We start from the raw sequence: 13852 nt of genomic DNA on the forward strand, positions 1-13852 counted from the left end.
CTTTACTAACTAGTATATTTAAAGATTGCTGATGTCTGTCCTAGTAGACTAGACACTCATGACTTCTTCCCTTGTTAATGGGAAGGGCATCAAGTTTCTCACCATTAACAGTAAAGTTTATCTGTCTGCATACATTCACATGCATGTCTTACATATATTTGTGTTTGTTTCTGTGTGTACATCAGTAATGTCTGTGAAGTTATCATGCTAAGAAATACCACTATCCATAACTTACTAAACTTACATTAAATTAAGAAATGTTAACATTTTCTAATGCGCTCTGATGTCGTTAGAGATGATCCTGTGATTTTTTTGTCTTTCATTTATTAACGGGTGAAATACACTAACATATTCCTAATATTGAGCTGTCATTACAATCTTACTATGAATCTCACTGGATCGTGACATATTATGTTTTAATATTTTGCACAATTCAAGTTCCTAATATTTTAAGTGATCTTTGAATTAACTTTCAGGTTTTTTTCCTCAGGTTTCAACAGCTATGTCATGCTAATTTTGTAAGCAGAATCCCATGACTGGCTTCAGCTTATGTTCTGAAACGTTTCAACTATCAAGGGAAATATCTTTCCTTCAGAGTTTGGGTACATTTTATCCAGGACACACGTGAGCCCTGGCAATTGTGTCTGGAACAGGAGAAGTGATGAGGATGAGGAGGTGACATATTTGAACTCTACGTATTGTTCTCCTTTCATTTATTTTGTCTGTATTCAGTGATCTCTTTGATCTATAGAGTCTGGCATTTTCTTAGTTCAACAGTATATTCTTATATTGAATAATATTTTATTTATTCTTATCTCTTTTTTTCCTGTAAACACTAATTTTGTGTACCTAGGATATATATTTTTGTTCATATATTTATATATAATTTTCCTTTTTTTTTTTTTTTACCTCTTTTAGTCTCTTCACTCCTTTTTGATCTAAGGAAGAATCTTTAGTTTACACTTGTCATCGCTGACTGTTCCACAGCTTCAATTCTTCCTTTCAATGCTTTAATGCAGCATTTAATCTCCTTTCACACTTCAGGTTTTCTTGAGGTGTTCTCTTAAACTCAGCTAATTCTCTTTTTTGCCTAGTGATTGGTCAGGGAAGAACTGTTTGCTATATTTTGTATTTTAACCTTTACAGTGTTTTCTCATTTTAAAATATTTAACACATTAAATATTTTTCTGAAATGTACATCTCTCATAAATACCTTATTCAAAAATCAACTACTACTTTTTATTTTATTTTTGTTTTTTTTTAAGTTTTTTTTACATATATTTTTATTGATTTTAGAGAGAAATTGAGAGGGAGGTAAACATAGAGGAGAAACATTGGTTGACGTCATCCAGCATGCCCCTCACTGGGGATCGTGCCTGCAACTGGGCATGTGCCCTGACCAGGAATCAAAGAGGCGACTTTTTGGTGCAAGGGACTACACTCAACCACCTGAGCCATACCAGCCAGGGAATATTCTATTTTTATTTTATTTTATTCAAAAATATATCTAGTTTTTTTTTTTGTTTACCTATTACATTGCTAAGGACTGTAAACATTTCTATGGTATTAGTTGTGTGTGGGGAATATATATGTGTATATGTGTATGTAGACATATATGTATATATATATATCTATACACACACACGAATTTTTAAATAGGGGGAGATCTACATATTCTCTTGATTTCCCATAAGCAGAGTATATACATTTCTCTTGGTTCTTTCTCTATATATCTGATTATTGGTAGAATTCTCAACAGAAACCAGGTTGAAGACTCTGTAATAGATTCAGCTCTTTAGTCAATTTTAAATATTTAGAAGAGATGCACAGCTTTGCCAAGATTAGCTCTTTCCTTCTGCCAAGTTTACAATCCTAATAAAGCTCTTCCTCATCCACCTGCACTTTCCACCTGGATTGCACCTCTTGGGATACTAGAACCACATTAGATACAGGAAAAAAAATAAAAAGGTAATTTGAAGGTATAAAATGACCATGGCTTTTTAAGTCATTGTTATGGTCACTAATTGTCATGATCACTAATGGCCAAGAGAATTGGAATGTCATTTACCCTTTTTCGTTGTTGTTTTTTGTCAAAAGGTTTTACTCTTCTACTTAAACATCTCTTCTCCCTGTATATCAATTAAACTTCTTAGAGGGGTCTGGACAATCATTAATTAGTATTTGTAGTTTGTGGTATTGTAGAAAACATATCTTTGTGTTTTAATGAGACCACTAAGAACTTACAAGAAATCATATAATAAAATTGTTAAATGTTTATTTTGCATTAGACTGTTGTTGCATGCAATAAATCGACATAGCTAAAATTCTTCTTGGTTGAGAGACATCATTATTTTGGGTGGCGATACAGAGGTAAACATAGGGCTACTGATACATGTAGGACCTCAATTCCTGGGCTTCCGTGTGCATTTGGTATTTTGTTTTCCTGTCCTTCTTGTCAAGCTACCAGCGATCACTTCTCAGGACTGAAAATATAACTGCCTTTAGCAGTTCTTCCCCTGCTTCTAATCTCCTCCTTTGAAGCAGAAACAGAAAATCAGTTTGGTTGAGAGTCAGAGCTAGCCTGAATGTTGTATTATGTGGAGGGCAAAAGTCCCTGTAAATGGACTGGGGGCCTTATTTATGGAGAAAAGGACATAAACTTTTATTTCATTGATCCTTTCCTCCTTCTGTATGTATAGCTGTTGTTTGGAATTTCAGGTTTGGTTGTTAGACAAATGCAACCTGCCTGTAGACCAAACCTACATACGTGCCAGAGAACTCACACCTCACATCCCACAACAGTGGAAGGTATTGCACCTTATTTACCCTTCCCTTTCCTGTTTCTAACAAAGTTCCTGACATATGATAGGCATTCAGCGAATATTAAACTGAACTGAACAAAAATAATGGTTATATACTCCCCCTTTGATATTTCACATGTATTTGAAATTTAGTATATAGAAAACTAAATTCACCATCCCATTGTTGTTTTCTGCTCAATTTGTACTTACTATTTCTGTATTTCCTACTTTGATGACAACCCAAACACTCATCCATTCAAATTGCCCAGGAGGCTAGGATCTGTCTGTTTTTTTTCACTCACTACCCATAAGTAATTGACAACCAAGTCTCATCTATTTTCCTTCCTAAATAGCTCTTGAATCTATGAGCTCCTCTTCACCATGACTTGGTTAAGACCCTCAAAATTTTTTATTCAATTTCTCTATCCTTTCCAATTTATTTTCCAGATTTCTGAAAAAAACTTTTAGAATGGTAATCTAATTAGTACATTCAGTTCATAGTTCAATTTAGCTTTCCACGACAGAGATGAGAATTCAGAGGCCAAGAAAACTAAAATTCCCAGGGCACAGTAATGGAGAAGAGAACAGTGTGAATAGAAAAAAACTTGAGAGATTTTAAGAGGCTTTCCCTTTCATCTTTATTGGAACACAGATTAACACGTGCAAGGAAGCTACCACACTGGAAGAAAACAGTGGAAAGAAGGTGGAACAATCCAGAAAACTCACCCAGGGCCAGAAATAGTTTGAGTTCCTACTAGCCAGATACAAATCCCTTGAATCAGGTAGGGTAATCAGCAGGGTACTGTCTCACTAGTGCAGAAAATCTCTACCTAGAATAACACCTGTTTTGATTCAACCAAACAAAACTATAAAGCTTCAAAAGGAGCAAAGTATTGCCAAATAACTACATCCTAGAACAAAACTTAATTGTATTTAGAGAATACAAAATTATCAGAAAACAGACATACAAAGAAGCAGGAAAATATGATTTTTAATAAAGAGAAAAAACAATAAATGGAAACAAACCCAGAATTAACAGGGTTGATAGTCTTAGTGGACAATGGCATTAAAAGTTGTATACCATATCTATGTTTGAGAAGGTAAAAGGAGAGCATAAAAGGAGGGTCATGAAAAATATAGAAATGTCTCACATCAACTTCTAGAGATTAAAAAAAGTCTGAGATGAAAAATACACTGCATACAATTAAGAACAGATTAAGTCATTATAGAAACAAAATGATTAGGAAATTTAATTGCATGGCAATAGAAAACTCTCTGAAATTAAAAAAGAAGGGTATCTTGTACCATAAGTCACTTTTTCTTAATGTGTTTTAACATGTTCAGTAAGACATGCTAGGTCAAGGGCACAGAAAATATCAAGAGTAACACCAGCCCTGGCAGGTTTGGCTCAGCAGTTGGAGCATCGGCCTGCGGACCAGAGTCCCAGGTTCGGTTCCCATTAGGAACATGTACCAAAAAAAAAAAGAGTAACACCAGCCACAGAATCAAGAAATGTATCTAACATTATCTCCAAAAAGTAGTAGAAGTCGCTAGCTTCAGCAGCACATACACTAAAATTGGAATGATACAGAGAAGATTAACGTGGCCCCTGCGTAAGAATGGCATGCTAATTCGTGAGGCGTTCCATATTTTTTGACCCAGAGACATAGAGGTGGAGTACAGACTGACAAGGCTCAGAGGAGGGAGGTTGCAGGGGGAAAGATAAACCACAGAACTTACATGCATGTATGCATGACCAATGGACATAGACAACAAAGTTGGGGATGGGGCAGGGGGATGGGGAGGAGGGTGTCAAGGGGGGATAAATTTGTAACAAAAACAAATTAATAAGAAAAAAAGATATTAGAAATAATTTTATCATAACTACCAGCCACCAAATTCAGGGATGAATATTATTTTTATTTCCCATTATAATCTCATTTCTTTGAGTACTATCCATTAAAGAATAGATTCTATTGTAAAGAGTATCCAATAAAGTACCAAATCTTTGTTTTATTCAAGCTAAGTTATATTTCCCACCTTTTCTGTGTTTGCTAAAAAATCAAATAACTATCTAAAGAGATTTTTTACAGCCCTGTGTTATAGATCCTATGAAATCCTGCCTGATTTAAATCCCATGAGTCCTGGCTCCCTTGAGATGGCAAAGGCATGGCTCACAGAACAGTGCACTATTCAAGCTTGTCCATCGCGACCCTTTAATCACACTGATGTGTGAGCATGATAACATCGTCTATATACACTGTTCACTTTTCACTGGGGTGGTCTGGGCATTTTAAAACACTTACTCAAAGATTATCCCTACAATCCTATCTTGTAATTTTTACTCCCAAAGCTTAGTGAACACAAACTGGACTTTGTACTGGGGTAGGGACTTCTTCAGATCTTTTAAAACGCAGAAGGCATTGCAAATCAAATGGGCACAGATACATTAAGAGTTATCATATCCAAGGCCCAATGAAGGTAAACAATTGAAGAAAACGTCATTAGAGATACAAATGGGAAAAGTTTATGGTCAGGGTCCAGAAGTAAAATGCAGCCTAGACTTTTTTATTCGTACTCACTGCTTTCAGAAAGTACTCTTTAAGAGATCCTTAGACTTCCCCCCACTCTCTCTCTCAGATAGGGACCCGAGATAAAATAAACTGAAATCTGAGTATAAGACAAATAAATATTTCCCCTCCCTGTATTCACAGAAAGAAGCACTGATACCCCAGTAGCTATAAATAACTTTATGCCCAGATGTTGGTTTTTAAATATCCATCCCTGTTAAAAGGGACAAGAGCTTCTTGGAGAAATGTCTGATTCCAGACGGGCAAGGGAGGAACAAGATGCAAATAGAACGTCGTGGTGTGCCTGCAAGCAAGAAGGTGCCCAGAGAAACAGTGGGGACATGTGAAAAGAACATTGCAGACAGCTTGACGGGGTTCCCACTGGCCAAATCTGGGTGCAATTTGTGTATCAAAATTAGTGAGGACCACAGTTGACTGAAATCTATTGAATACGTAGGAAATCACGAGTCTATTATGATAATAAGTAAACACGTACAGACATGAATAGAGGAGAAATGGGGACATTTTTTAAAAAATGAGTGTTTCAACTGAAAAATGTGGAAGGGGTGCTAGAGGAGAAAAAATTATTTATTACCATGATAGCAAAGATTAAGTCAGGCAAGACATGTCAGGAGCTACCTACCTGTAGAAACGGCTGGATCTGTTCGCATGTTCTTAAAGTGTCTCACCACAGACTGCTGAGCAGTAAGGGGATGAATGGTAACCACATAGTGGAGCAAGAAAACAACATCTTGATCTGATGATCCAAATTCACTTCATCAGTAAGGGGCATATGGACATCAAGTGTTTGGGCATGTGGTACCCTGAAAAGGATACCTTATCACTTCTGCCTTATTCCTTTGAAGTTGCATAACCTGAGTCTAATCATGAGAACACGTTAGTCAAACCCAAATTAAGAAACATTCTTTTAAATTACTAATCTTAAATTTTCAAAAATGCCAATCTCATGACAAAAAAAAAAATAGGCTAAAAATCTCTTGTAGATTGAAGGAGGTAAAAGAGATATGAAAATTATAAATGCAGCATCTGATCCCAGATTGGGTATGTATACTGTAGATTCAATAAAATGTTATCTGTATGTTAAATTTCCTAATTGTCTCACTTCAATGCTTACTTGAGAATACTTATTTAAGTTTGTAGAGTTGTAGTATAAATATTCTTCTACTTAGTATTTAGTTTGGAGGAAAGAATTTCCTCAGCTGAAATATTTTAATTTTTTTTTTTATTTTCTTCTATAGTAACTTTGTTGTGGTAGTTTTTTAGTTCTTTTGTTTTCTATTTTTTGGTCTTTGTGGACAGGTTTCTGGTCCAGGAGCATCCTTTTCTATCAGTATGGTGAAGCAGAGTTTCTTTAGTGAAGGTCTTGTGAGTTTGGGCAGATTGGGAGTGCTTGGGGTGTCTTGCTTCTCTTTCATGCCTGCACATCTCTTAATTTTACCCTCTTTCCTTTTTATTCCTTTAACTTCATAACTCTAGATCCGATAGGCAACTGACATTATTTTTCAGAACTAGAATTTCCTTCATTATTTTTTCCAGTAGATTCCTCAAAGGGCCCAGACTCTTCACACTTCAAAACATGTTTAAATTATACACAGTCTTGTTTCCACTGCTGATGATGACAGAGAAAATGATAGTTCTAAATGGAAGCTAGGACTGTATAATGTAAGTACATGGTGGCCATTGGATTATTTCTGTTTTTCCTGTGTTATTGGTTCTGTTGAATCACACTGTGTACTTGCTGCAAACGGTGGCGCTTGTCTAACATTGGATTATTGAAGGCAGTAAAATTAGTTAAGTTTTTCTGAGTGGACTCTTAGTCAGCAGTACAGTGGTTCTCACAGCTTTTTGGTATTTTTCTTTTTGTTTGTTTGTTTGTTTGTTTTTGAAAATTCAGAGAACTCCTACCTTTTCCATGGAAAGCCAGGCTTACCTACCTGTGACTCTTCCTCAGTAATAGGCTTGTCTTGGCTGCATTTCATAATGTCTCAATGCAGAATTAATCCTACTCTTCTCCATGTTTTCATAATTCCTCTTCCAGTACATAGTAGCCCAGTGGTGGCTCAACCACAAAGAGATCAAAGAAGACATCACCTCTGTCTACTAACTAAATTGACCACATTTAAGTTTTAGTTCAGTCCTTGAATCCACTAAATGTGTCCTGAGTTGAATATGTGTTTAGATAATTTAGCTGAGGGACCTTAAATGTTTTGTGCAGATCAATAGGAGAAATGTGGTTTGGTTCCCCCACTCCCGAATAGAGAGAGAAAAATAGCAAATAATTTCCCTGGTGGGTAGCTCAGTTGGTTGGAGCATCGTCCCTATAAACCAAGCTTGGTGGGTTTGATCTCCAGTCAGGGCACGTACAAGAAACAAACAATGAATGCATGAATGAGTGGAACAACAAATTGTTGTTTCTCTCTCTTCCCCCTTCTCCCCTCTCCCTCCCTCCCATTCTCTTGAATGTAAATCAATAAAAATAAATAAAACAGAAAAGTAGTAAAGAATACATAAGAGAGAGAGAGCGAGGGGAAGTAGAATGCAGTCTATACTAACAGGACAGAAAACGGAAGCTGGAATCCAGACCAGGCCAAGAGATACTGTATTTTTAAGGATGGTGATTAATATACAACTTTAGATATTTGCAATACTACAATAGGCTGCAACATAAATTTTTGTGGCTCTCTAAAACTTGAGTAAAGTTTTTAAATATATATACAATGTGTGTAAAATGTTTGTTTTTGTGAATATTAAGGCCACTTCTGTTACATGACTGGGTGAAAACAATTAGAATAAGAACTGTACACATGGATCGATGATAAAATATTGAAAGTAAACTAAATCAGAAGAAGCAGAAACTCAGAAGGAGGTATGACCACAAAATTATAAGCCTACAGATAATTTGCTAAAATCTTGAGTAGGATTTTTTAGGAAATGTGGATTAAAGATTTAAGGCAATCTCATCGAGTGTTTAAGAAGCCAGGGTGTCCTTGCTGACTTCTATGATGTATTTATATCTCACACAGGCATAGCACCTCTCACAAAGTAGGCAATATGTGTACTTAAGAGGTAAGCCCAAGGTTTTATACCTGTATTCACTAGCTGGTTTTAGAAATAAGTATCTAGTGGTATCTACTTTATCACTGCAATGAAAAGTATCAAAATTATATTGAATCTATAGATCAATTTTGGAAGAATTAAAGTCTTAACACTGTTTAGTCTTTACATCTATAACCATAGTATGTCTTAACCTAGTATTCTGTGAACTTGAAAAATTTCATACATTAATTATTTTAATTTTGGTTTCTTTTTTGTATATCTTTATGCTTTGTATATTTTTTCTTCTCTTATTGAATTCACTTAGACCTACAGTAAAATGTGGAATGGAATAGTGACAATAGATATCCTTACCTTGTTCTTGACCTTAGGGGAAAAGCATTTAGTCTTTGACAACTTAATATGATATTCCTATAGCTCTTTAGACGGGAATATGCAAAGTTGCTACCAGTGAAATGAGTGAATAAGGTTTTTTACATTATTTGTACTGTTAAATAGGATTATGTTTAGTATTTTTTTTAATTTATATATTTTTTTAATTAATTAATTTATTTTTATTACAGATGTTTCTCCTTTTTCCCCCACTGATACCCCTCTCCTCCACCCTCCTAGCCCTGTCCCCAGCTTTGTTGTCCATGTCCATTGTTCATGCATACATGCATAGAAGTTCTGTGGTTTGTCTCTCACCCCCACCCACTCTTCTGGGGATTGTCAGTCTGTACTCCACTTCCACGTCTCTGGGACTTCCCTGTCCCTCAGACTGTTATGTTCATTATATTCCACAAATAAGTGAGATCATGTGATATTTGTCTCTCTCTGCTTGACTTGTTTCACTTAGGATAATACTCTCCAGGTCCCTCCATGTTGTCTCAAAGGATAAGAGATCTTTCTTCCTTACAGCTGCATAGTACTTCATTGTGTATATGTACCACAGCTTTTTTATCCATTTGTCTACTGATGGACATTTGGGCTGTTTCCAGATATTAGCTATTGTAAATAGTGCTTCTATGAACATGTGGGTACATATATTCTTTCTGATTGGTGTTTCAGGCATTTTAGGGTATATTACCAGATTTCAGTTTATACTACAAAGCAACTGTAATCAAAACAGCCTGGTACTGGCACAAAAACAGACAGATAGATCAATGGAACAGAATAGAAAACCCAGAAATGGACCCAAGACAATATGCTCAATTAATATTTGACAAAGGGGACAAGAGCATACAGTGGAGTAAAGACAGCCTCTTTAATAAATAGTGTTGGGAAAATTGGACAGCTACATGCAAAATAATGAAACTAGACCATCAACTTACACCATACACAATAATAAACTTAAAACGGATAAAAGACTTAAATGTGACTCATGAATCCATAAAAATCCTAGAAGAAAATGTAGGCAACAAAATTTCAGACATCATATGCAGCAGAATTTTCACTGACATATCACCTAAGGCAATAGAAACAAAGAAAATGAACACATGGGACTATATCAAACTCAAAAGCCTCTGCACAGCGAAAGATACAATCATCAAAACGGAAAGGCTACCCACTGTATGGGAGAGCATAATTGCCAATGATACATCAGATAAGGGGTTAATTTCCAAAATATATAGAGTGCTCATACAGCTCAACAAAAGGAAGACAAAGAACCCAATTAAAAAATGGGCAGAGGATATAAATAGACCCCTCTTCAAACAGGACATACAAATGGCTCGGAGATATAGAAAGAAATGCTCAACATCACTAATCATCAGAGAGATGCAAATTAAAACAACAATGAGGTATCGCCTCACACCTGTCAGAATGGCCGCCATCAACAAATCATCAAACAAGTGTTGGCGAGGGTGTGGAGAAAAGGGGACTCTAGTACACTGCTGGTGGGAATGCAGACAGGTGCAGCTACTATGGAAAACAATATGGTGTCACCTCAAAAAATTAAAAATTGAACTTCCACTTGACCCAGTGATCCCACTTCTAGGAATGTTTAGTATTTTTAATGCATCTGTTCTGTTAGAGTTATTTTAAGATACATTCTTATTCATATTTATAACACTATATTAATATATAACATATATAATATATATGATACATATATATATGATATGATATAATATATATAAGTGTTATATATAATATATAACACTATATTTATAAAATATATGAAAGCTAATTACTGACACAGAATATTAGAAATATTATACTATTATATTCTTCTGTGAAATATCCAAAGTTAACTTTCCACTTAGTGAAGATCTAATTATTTGAGTAGTCACTGTTTATCTAGATGTTGTTGTTGTTTTCCAGATTTGCTATGTACATTAAGAATGTCATATTGAATTATACTGAATATACTGTATATATATACTGTATATCCTTAATATACTGAATGCAACAAAATTCTGCTTATTCTTTTCTAACTAGTTTATATAGACAAAAATATTAATCCCTGCTAAAAATCATGCTATTTGATACTATGTGTTTTGGATGAAGGGATGATTAAAGCTGAGGCATATGTCACTTTCTTAATATCTCAGTTGACTCTGCAGGTCTGAATTACTTGATGAGTGTAACTTTATTCTGACATTATTACCTATGAGCTTCCAGCAGAAACATCTTCTCGTGGAGTCAAGTATGCATACTCAGTAGCTGGAACTTTCGATATGCAAATGGGCTTTCTCCTGCCTTCATGTGTTTTACAGCTTGAGCTCCCAGAGCACACTGTTGATATATTGCAATAATATCCAGAGAATGTACAACACTTTTTCTCTGATTTAAAGTACACCATATTTCTAAATTAATAGAAAAAACACCTGAGAACCACCCACAAACATTTATTTTCATAATCTTGTTGCTGACATTAGAATACATATAAACATGTATGACTTAATTTTTTTTTCTACAAGTTGTTCTCTAATTGCTGAAAATTTCTGTAGAAAACTCAGATATTTATAGGTTCCCCTTACATTCTATCTTCAATAATTATAGTTTTTTCCAATAATGAGTCTATCCATCATCGTAAGTGGTGTTTTTATTATTCATATTGATTTGCTTTTATTCAATACAAAACCCTATTTATATTGTCTCACTGAAGGCCTTGGTAATTTTCTATTGTCTATTAAATTGTGTTTTAAAATTGACATAAGGCCTCAAATCATACTGAGTAAACTACCAATGATAAAGCAAGCATATTTTAATTTAAAGCCATGACTGGTATAATTTACTTTTCTGCTAAATGGACTCAGTTCCAAGTAGGATTAAACAAATGTCCTTGAAATAAACTTTGTAGTAGGGAAAAATCAAACAAACCTTGATGTGAATCCAGAGATTTTGATTATCCTCTTGGTTAAGCTATTTTCTGACTCTGTAAATTTGGAAAAGTCACTTGGTTTCACTCTATCTTCTTGTCGGTAAATTAAGGTTGTATTCATTATTCTAATAGCCCTTTTCCTTTGACCTCTGAACCTTTAGGAGTTTAGTTTATGATTACTATCTTTTGTACATTGAACACTTGAAAATGCTATCTGTCTTATTTACTCATTTTATAACTCAAAGCTTCACAATCAATGGGGTCAGTTTTATTATTTAGAAAAATGTGACGAGCACAGTAATAAGTGTGGGAAGTCAGTGTTGTCTTGAGAGGTTTTTCATAAGTTCATCTGTAATATTCTATTCTGAATATAGTTTGTTATTACTAATATCATTTACATCTGTTTTTTTTATTCTTTACTGAGTGTAGAATACACACACACACACACACACACACACAATGCTGTATGTAGGCTTTCAGGATAACTCAATATAAAGTGGCTGATCTTCAAGTTGACATAACTAATTTTATTAAGTAATTTTCTTCACCCTCAGTAGGATTCTATTCTCAGAAGTATCTCTGTTCCCAGTGATCCCTGGAGTGTATTCCCTGTAAATGAAAGTTACATCTGATAAGATATTCACAAATGCTTATGAAAAATAACCATTTTGGTTTGAATTTAATATTCTAATAATTGTGTTATGAACAACTGATACCCAAACATCCATTGTGAATCAAAATTAGGTTCCAAAAATGAAACCCAAGAAATAGAATATTAAAATACACTGTGATCAAGGCTAACATCAACAATAAGTCTTCTTAACCATCTATAGCCTTGATATGATGTAATGAGAGTGATACTTTCCTGGGTGGTTTTCTTCACCAAATGCATAGTCCCAGCCTAACCATGAGAAAAACATCATGCAAATCTCAATTGAAGGATGTTGTAAAAAAGATCTAACCAGCACCTCTCAGAACTGTCAAGGTCATCAAAAACATGACTATCTGGCCCTGGCTGGTTTGGCTCAGCTGTTAGAGCCTCGGTCTGAGGACCAGAGAGTCCCGGGTTCAGTTCCCGCTAAAGGCACGTACCTCAGTTGTGGTTTGTCCCCGGCCCTGGTTGAGGTTGTGTGGGTGGCAGCCAGTCGATGTGTCTCTCTCACGTCGATGTTTCTCTCTCTCTTCCCCCTTCTCTCTCTCCTGCTCTATCTGAAGATAAATGCAAAAATGTCCTCGGGTGAGGATAAAAAAATAATAAAAAACATGAATATCTGGGAAACTGTTCCAACCAAGGGGAGCCTAAAATGTCAAGATAACAGATATAATATGGTATCCTTGATTGGATCCTGGACAGGAAGAGAGCATTAACAAAAAAAAATAAAGTCTAAATAGGGGCTTTGATTAATAACAATGTATCAATACTTATTAATTGTGACAAATATACACATAAAGCTAATGAAAGACATTAATACTAGAGGAGACTGAGTACAATGTAGATGGAAATCTTCATTCTATCTTAATATTTTTCTGTAAATCTAGAACTATTCTAAAATTAAACATTTTAAAAATAATTTAAAATGTGACTGATACTTAAAGTAGTATTATGCAGCTGATGTCATAATCAAAATATTAATATAAGGTGCATGTGTGTTGATGTGGAAAAATGTTGAAAACATGTTATGTGAAAATAGAAAGTCACAAAAAACGCATTCGGATTCATGCAAAAATTTAGACACCTACACATGCACACAAGTATTTGGAAGCCTACACACTGAGGTGTGGTTACTTTAAGGATAGCAGTGGCTTTTAAGGCAGTAGCAAACTAGGTACATGCAGGCCTAGACTTTTTTGGTATATGCTTCCCTTATTTAAATATTTTATAATGAGCATATATTTGTAGATATCTATAAATTATTTATGATTTAAAAGAAATATATACATTTTAACATTTTTTCCTGCTACCAAGTGTTCCTTGATCAATTACTCCCTTTCACTTCTATAACATTAAGTATTTTCTGCAATGCGTCCTCTGCTAAGCATATAAATGAGAATAAGTTTCTCCCAGGGTAAAAAGGAAAAGTAAGAAAACAAAGCAAAAT

General features: G+C 34.8%; 1 protein-coding gene and 1 non-coding gene across 2 annotated transcripts in view; both read left to right on the forward strand.

The window, feature by feature from the left end:
• The window catches only part of GPC5 (glypican 5), a 1298292-nt gene that overhangs the window by 1088863 nt on the left and 195577 nt on the right, over nucleotides 1-13852 (forward strand). The gene's annotated exons all lie outside the window — the stretch shown is intronic.
• Nucleotides 4353-4455, forward strand: LOC118623076. Its single transcript, XR_004958190.1, has one exon. It is a non-coding gene; the product is annotated as a U6 spliceosomal RNA (small nuclear RNA).

Source organism: Molossus molossus, unplaced genomic scaffold, assembly GCF_014108415.1.
Source record: "Molossus molossus isolate mMolMol1 unplaced genomic scaffold, mMolMol1.p scaffold_m16_p_9, whole genome shotgun sequence".
NCBI lineage: Eukaryota > Metazoa > Chordata > Mammalia > Chiroptera > Molossidae > Molossus > Molossus molossus.